The 8764-nt window shown below is 34.1% G+C and overlaps 1 pseudogene; it reads left to right on the plus strand.

Annotated features, from left to right (window-relative positions):
- The first annotated feature begins 5724 nt into the window (after window positions 1-5724).
- Window positions 5725-7961, plus strand: LOC129894841 (F-box protein PP2-B10-like; annotated as a pseudogene).
- Window positions 7962-8764: the final 803 nt, after the last annotated feature.

Consider the following 8764-nt stretch of genomic DNA (forward strand, 5'->3'; position numbering starts at 1 on the left):
GTTGCTACTAGGATTCCCTTATCGAACGCCACCTCAAGCCTCATTCTATACTAAGTCAAATCTCACAGAATAGTTCATATTACATAAGAACATAATAATTTACATAGATTTAGATCATTAAAACAACATTTGATAGAATAGCTCATTAAAACCCCTTCTTTGATTCACACAAGTGAGAATTGGCCTTTTACAAGTAGAATCTATCATTTCATAATCATTTCATCATTCTTTTATTTCATAAGACTCCTTGGATTATAGATGTTACTTTCATAAACATTCATTTTGAGTCAAAAGATTTCAATTCAAACTTCATTGAGAACATACTAAAACTAGGTGGGTTATATTCAATTCAACTTTCAAATCATTAAAATCCATGCTAGCATGCATGAGAGTAATAGAATACATTAATTAAAACATACTTGAAACAACCCACCTATGCACTTTAAACCCTTTTCATATCTTTAAATTGATAAACCATCAATTCCATAAAATTAAGAGCCAATATAAGTCAAGATAGGTAAATAAACTTCAAATAAGCAGCAATCTATGCATTTAGAATCATGATATAAAAACTCATAAAATTTACCAGTTGAAATTGAGCTACTAAGTTTATAAAATACTTGGGCTTCATGGGTAGAAGAACCCTTGAATAAGACCTAACATACTTTGGGGAATAACAGCCTAATGAAACCTTGAAGATGGATTCTTGCAGACCTTGGAATAAAACCCTAGCTTTCCTTGGTGAAGAAGAAGACCTTGAGAGGAAAGGATTTTGTGTAGGAGAGTTAATTTGAGAAATGAGGGGCTTGGGAAGGATTAGGGTCTTTAGGTAGGTTAGATTCAGCCCCCAAAACAACCTCACTTTAATTATAAAATGTGGAAAAGGACTAAAATGCCTTTTTTAAATCTGAGTCGGACTGACCCCACGGATGGTCCTTACGACTCATAGGACCTTCTACGAGTCGTAGAGAGGACTCGTCTTGTAGGGTTCGGGAAAGATCTTGAGAAATAACCCTCAAGACTTTCCTTATGACTCATCTCTACGAGTCGTAGACACTTCTACGATTTGTAGAAGGGACTCATCCTGCAGGGTCTGAGAAACTCCTAAGGACTGAGTGTTTGAAGCTTCTTAAAGAGTCATTTTTATGACTCCTCGTCTCTTCTATGAGTCGTAACATGGACTCGTTAACCCACTTCTTCCCTTATAAAAATTTTCAATTTCAATCTCAGTCCTATGAGTCACTCTAATGACTTGTAAGAGTTTCTACAACTTATAGATTGAGTCATAAAACCTGAATCCAACCCAATTCCTAAAGTTTTTCCTTTATTTAGAGTTTTCAACTTATGGGTTCTTGCATAAATTAGGAAATATCCGACTTAATGGTTCAATCCTCTCCTACTTTTGGAAACATAGTTATCACTTACTCTCACCCGATTTAGTGCTCGATACTCCTCCCAAGACTTAAATATTATAAGACAATCAATCCAAATCAATAAGTCTCAAATGGACTCTTATCAGTTCGTTAGTTCTATCAAGTCCATCCTTTAAATCAATCAATTTCTCAATCATTTATTTAAGAGAAGTTTGAACAATCATTTATGACAACAATCAGGTGAGACCATTCACTTGGTTCAATTATGAGAATAAAAGGGCTATCAAGTTCATCAATACTATTATCATGCTCACATCTCAATCACAATCGTGCATTCACAAATTCAAGAATCTAGACTCAATCCGTAGCATATACAGTCAATATCCATCAAAATACTATTAGGGATTATGTAATGGGTTGTGCAAATTATTTTTTCAAGAAACTAGTTCATGGAAAAGCATTAATTTCTCAATAATCAGTAAAGCATATAAATATTTAAGAAAGAAATTCTCAAGAAACACAATCATGGGGACTCAATCCTATTCACAATCAATCTATCACAATCATAGGACACATGGAGGAACAAAGTCCATGTTTTAGTTTAGCCTTACATACCTGAAAGTTAGAGGGAACGATCGAAACTCGAAGGGATTGCTCAAAGACCTTGAACCCTAACTTTTTTTTATTTTCTCCAACAACTTCTCTCAAGAAAGTACAAGTGTGAATGAGGGAAAAACCCTATTAGGTATGATAAGGGGCTGATTTTTAGTCCCTGAACGTGCAGGGCTTAGTTGGGAAAAGGCAGAAAAAGACCAGACTGCCCTTCATTAAAATTGGGCGGGCACTCTTCATGAAAGGACATCACGGCCCATGAAACTCACCACGGTCCGTGGTGAGTGTCATGGTCCTAGAATTGAGCATGGTTTAGGAGGATTTGACCTTTACGGAGTCCACCAAGATATGTTATGCTCACCACGGTCTGTGGTGGGTGTCGTGGTCAAGGACTCAGGTTGGTTTGGGGAGAGATGGCTACTACGGAGACCACAAAGAGGTGTGGTCCTCGCATGTCTCAAGAGTCTTGGGGGTCGAGCTCACGTAGGGCTTCACAGACCCTGATAAGCACCACGGGCCATAGAGTCTTCCGTGGTCTCTTTCTTATCCTATCTCCCACTTGCCAGGCCTCTTCACAGATAGTAAAAATCAATACAGCCCTTGAGGGGTCTCGTGGCCAGCCTCTGGAGAAAATCTTCAGATCAATTAGTATTAGTTTAGGCTAAGAACTTCAGCGGTGTTACAATTCGAAGTTGGTTTTGTGAAATCCCTTAAAAAGTTAAGGTTTCTGGAAAGATTTAAGTTTTGAAGATTTAAACTGTTAAATAGTGGTATTTGGTTTCATTTGGAATTCTAAGTCTCAAAATGAAATTATGATGATTTCATCAGCTCCGAAATATGGAATTTGGTCTAGGAGAGTTAACTGAATCATATTTGGAGTCATATCGTGGATTTGGGGTCCTAAGTTGGAAATTATTGAGTTTTGAGTTTTGAGTTGAATTTGGTCAACATTCAGAGTTCAAATCATCGAAATAGAATTTTGATGACTTTCTTGGATTTGGGGGATGATTTTCATACTAGGGGTGATTTTAGTTAAATCTGTAGAAGTTCCAAGCATGATTTGATATTTTGAGGCCTAAAGTTAGTTTAGTTGCGACTTATCAGATTTCGGGTCAAGGAGACCTCGAATTTAAATTTCATTTCAGTTAATATGAAACATCGATTTTAGTAGGATTCCATATAGATTTGTGTGTACGGTATTCCAAAAGAATCCCAAGGGTCAAAAGTTTGAGAAATTGGTTATTTTTTAGTGTTGTAATTTGGTGTCAGGCTTGGCTTTTGCGAAGACTGGGTCGCAAAAGAAAACACCGCTTTAGAGAAGTCCTATTTCTTTTGCAGCAAGGGTCACTTTAATGGAATTCACTTAAGCAAACCTGGATCGCAAAAGCGACGTCTGCAAAAGTGACACCCTTGTATCTTAAGCAACATCTCAGAGGCCTTAGACGGGAATTAGGTCTTTTTCCTCTATTTTTGAACTTGGGAGCTCGTAGGTGGCAATTTTAAAGAGTTTTTTGTGGAAAATCGATTGGGTAAACCATTATATCCCATATTATTCATAACTCATTGATTATTTACATATTTTGACTTTGAATTTGTGATTTTGGAACTAAAGAAATTGGGGTTTTGTTCATGAACTTGAGTTTGATAAATTGATGATTATGAGTTGAATACAACTCCATTTTTGAAATGGTTTTTGCTAATGAGTTCCAAATACTTCAAAGAACATTTTTGTATAAAAAATTTCAGATTTAGACCCCATTTTCGATATAGGATTTTTGAGTCGTTTTGACCCTTTTTCTCGAATCTCATGTTTTTGATGTCGTTAGACTCTATTTTTGATTGTGAATCATTAGTTGACTAGATTGTGGTGAGTGGAGTCTATTCAAAAGGGAAATTCTCAAATACTTGATTGATCGGTTATTGACTAAGGCAAGTGAACTTCTAAAATCCTGTAATTCTTATAGATTACTTGAACATGCTTTAGCATGTGTTGGGGAGTACTTGGAACAAGGTTTGGGATGATAGTCATGTGAATTATTCTTAATAAAATATCGTGGTTAATAAAAAGACTATATGTGCTATGATTGTGATAAAAAAAATATGGACCTCTTTATTTGAACTTGACGTGAACTTGATGAAATGCTATGATAGCCTAATGTGATTGTAAAATTGATGAAATTGAAATTTGCTCATTGTTGATTATAGGAATTGACTTAGAAATATTTGCTCATCAATTGATCAATAATTATGATAAAAAGGGGTTATGAAATGGAGACTTGATGACTTATAATGATGTGAATGATGTAATTGTTGATGTTGATATCCTATTAATAGTGTGACATGAATTGCATTGATATAAATTGTGTTGTGACTGTGGACACTATCATTTTCTCATTATTTGTGTGAACATGCTTATTTGCACTGATTCTAGAACACTGTGATAAGAATCGATTGATGAAGTATGCCAATGGAAAATGATTTTAGCAATTGATACTTATGTCGATGGGAAATGGATCCGGTGATTGATACTTGTGTCGATGAGAAATGGTTCTGGCGATTATTACTTATGCCGATAGGAAATGGTTCCGACGATTGATGATGATGTCGATAAGAAGTGATTCTGGCAGATACATGGTCCTTTTGCGGCCCCCTAGGTTCTGGTCTGTTATATAGTGGATGTGTATCATTAGGACAGACATGCATCACTTTACGTGACATCACATTGCATTACATTACATCTTATCTATCATCCTGGTGTTTTGTATATGTCCATTGTGTCTCTGTGATTGATATATATTTGATACTGATGTGACTTATTTGGTGATGCTGATGAGCGATTGTTGATCTATGTGTTATAAGAACTGTGTAGTATAGATTGAGTTGATTTATGTGCAGGTTGTAGTTGAGGAGGTTCGGTTGGGATGAAAGGAGCTCCAGAGTCTGTTAGGTTTACTCCATTTTGTTAGTTGGCTTGTTGAGTACCGTATTGTTTGGTACTCACTCCTTGCTATCTAATCTTGTGTAGATTCCGATCCCGGACATTGATTCAGTTTTGCTTCCATTATCCGAGGCTTTTGAGGAGACTTGAGAGGTAGTTGTTCGAGGTCGGCGATCTCTCTTGTCTCTTTTTATTATGCTTTGTTCTATTTGAGAAACAAAGACATTGATTCTTGTACTTATTTTTATTTTCGTTGTATTAGAGGCTTGTACATGTAACAACCAGTTTTTGGGGGTTATTGTAGTTGATTAAGACTTTCGCTTTGTATCTATATCTATTATATTTAAAACTGCTTCCGTATTATTTTTTTCGTAATTATTGGGTTTTAGGCTTACTTGTCTGGTGGAAATGGATAAGTGTCATCACACTCGGGTTCGGATCGTGACAAAATATTTCAAACTTTGGTAGGTTTATTGGTGAGATTTAGTTTGATAAAAATGATGATTTTTTGGTTGTTGAGATTTGCCAACTACCAAATCCACTTTTTTGACTATCTAATTTTAAATCTTGCACAAAGTAAAAAATATTTATGGCGTGAAATGGACCTATGCTCAATAAGAGGTAGGCATGAGAAGATTTTTCACTATATTTTCATTTTCATTTTGAAAGTCATAATTTGTCCTCAAGACTTTACTTTCTATCAAATCCTATCTTAATTAGTCCAAAAACTTTCAAGATTGCTCATAAGTTTATGAGAAACATATTCCACACAGTAGCAGAGTTTGTTGCCCTGATACTAACATGAGCCAAGATTTAAAGGTATATCAAAATCAAGAATATACAAGGAAAACTATTGTAGGGAAATAAGCAAACAAAAACCTTTATAAAAATATGAGAAATTGAACTCCAAACGACACCCAAAAAAATTAAAATTAAAATTAAAATTAAAATGTTAAGTGAATTCCCAAAAGTTGTATCTAGATAGAAAATCAGTATTTTCTACTTTCTAGGAATCGAAACAATTAGGTTGCTATTTGTACTATCCCTGTTCTAATGGATGGAGGCAAATTGGTATGTATTTCATTTCTGAAATTTTATTTTTTCTGTAACATGGGAAGTAGGTAGCTTTTTTGGCTCATTAGTTGAATATATGTATAATATACTAAAATAAATTATATGTATATACTTTTATGGTATTGAATGGGGCCTAAAACACAATCAGTATTTGAAGCTTACAGCTTCAGGATTTGCGTGTGTGTTTTTTTGAATTGTTTAGTTCTAAATTAATAATTTGTATATATTAGAGGAGTTTTTTTTAAAATAAATACATGATTTGAACTAAAACTATTGGGTTCCTCTAATTTCTAGGGGCGTACTAGCTCCGCCCCTAACTAGTGTTGTGGTACAATGATAAAGGTTTAGGAAACCTTTTACCTAAGGTCTCGAGTTTGAGTTTTAATCAAAGAAGAAATCTAGGAAATGAGTCTTGTTTGATAGGAAGCACTAAAATCCACTAGTGCACTTGCATATGTGCAAATTAATCGACCAATGGGTTTTTCTTTTTTATTTATTTTTTAAAAATAAATAGGCAATCAAACTCTCAGCAACAAGGTGAAAGTCCACATAGTCAATCAACTGAGATTTTCTGGCCAACGGGTTACAGACACCATTGTGAAAATTATTTAAATTAAAAGGCAGAATACATAAATATGCATTTTAACTTGACGTCATTTCACATTTATGCCCTCCAACTTTGGGTGTGTACAAGTAGACGCTTAAACTTGTATAAAAGTGAATAAGTAGACACACATGTCCTATGTCGCACAATACACGTAGGATACAAAATTGTCATGTATGATGTCATGTAGGGCGAATGTGTCTATTTGTTCACATTTTAAATAGTTAAAGTGTCTACTTGTACATTTATAAAGTTAGAGATCATAATTATCAACTGAAGCCAAATTAAGAGTCATATTTATGCATTATGCCAAATTAAAAATTGCAAAATTAACTAGTTTTACAGCAATAAAGGACAAAAAAAATTGAATGGACTAAAAGCTATTAGTATGAGTATATTAAAATGGAATATTACTTTTATGAATACTAAAAGCTTATTTTCTCTTGTGCTTATTTTATTTTTGAAAACAGAGTTTTTCCCTTGATAAGAAAACAGGGAAGAAATGTAACAGCAAGAGAACTTGTTATCTCATGGGGAGTTGATACACCATGGTATTGGGAATGGATTTCGCATCCTGACTTTAGGTTCGTCGGAAAAAGTACAATACGTATAAAAAGTCTTATCTTTTTATATATGTATATTAGATGTTGATACCTAGGCTTCATTGTGTTTTAACGAATTTCTACTTTAATTTTGTTGTTTTTTGAATCCCTTGATTGAAATTCTACCTCCGTCATACTGACAACCGGTAATGAAGAACTTTTTACACAATCAGGCCACCCAAAGGATATATATATAAATGAGCCTCGTTAAAATGTGTAATAAAACATGTTACCTACTTTAACAGGTTAAAAGATGGGTTGATGGTGCAAAAATTCCTTATACTGGCGATAATATATATAACTTAAACTCACTAAATACATATACCTGAGACAATACATTTTATTTTGTAGATTTTCGAAAGTGGCTCATCTCAAGGGTATAAATTGGCTAGACATATGAGGCACGATTGGAACACAAATGTTGTCAAAAAGAACAAATATGTTATTTATTTAGTGTTCAAATTGGCAGAGGAACATGAAATTACTAATGCATTTGTTAAATTTGTGAATCGCGTGAGCGAAAAAGAGGCCGAGGAACGAGCTAGCGTTGTGAGTCTAGTCGGAAAAAAGTTAGGAGACACAAACGTAATGTAAAACGTCCATGAAAAAGAGTCGATGGATGGATAGAAATAGAATTGGAAAATTTTCTCAATGATATGGGAGAGGATGGAGATGTTGAAGTGCGATTGATAGAGATTACGCGGCTTCATGGAAAAGGTGGACTTATTGTTCAAGTAATTGAATTTAGACCAGAATGAAGAAAAAATTGCACAATCCTACAATATAGCTTATGTGTTTTCTTGATATAAACAGATGTGTTATGGCTATTTGCTGCTTTACTTCAAGATTGTAGAAATGTTTCAACAAGTTTTTGCAAAAGACCTAAATGCTATTGGAATCGATGCTGAAATAGCTAAGAATAAATCGAGCACATAATAAAAGTAAAACAAAAGAGATGGTTTGTTCATGTTCTACATTGACCTCCAGATACTTAGTGGCTAACAATTTATTTGCATTCGATGTTTACACTAAATTTTACTAATTTATCTTGGTTAAATCATAAATTAATTAAGTTGTTAGCTATGAAATCATAGTAAATAAAGTTAAAATGAGACGAGGTAGACCTGAAATCAGAAAGGAGTTGTCTCGAAAGTATGTCACAATAAAAGTTATTTTTCTAATATAAGTGATATCAGTTATTTGAAACTTTAGATAACATTTTAGTCGTGTCAATACGTTTACTTAGGTCTAACACTTTCTATGAGCTTATTTGAAACTTTAGATAACATTTTAGTCGTGTCAATACGGTTAATTAGTTCTAACACTTTCTATCTTTTAGTCCAATCACACACTTATACGCCAAATTAAATAGAGATCTTCTCATATTTGTTATTTTTATTTTATATAAGATTAGTCGCTATAGACTTAACTGAAGCGACGTCAAACGTGCTTGGGATTGAGGTGTGGTAGTGGTTATCACTGGCGGAGCCACATACACTTGAGGGGTATCGATTGACACTCCTTCTTCGGAAAATTTCACTATGTAGCTAGATAAATATAT

This window comes from Solanum dulcamara, chromosome 7 (genome assembly GCF_947179165.1).
Source record: "Solanum dulcamara chromosome 7, daSolDulc1.2, whole genome shotgun sequence".
NCBI classification, from domain to species: domain Eukaryota; kingdom Viridiplantae; phylum Streptophyta; class Magnoliopsida; order Solanales; family Solanaceae; genus Solanum; species Solanum dulcamara.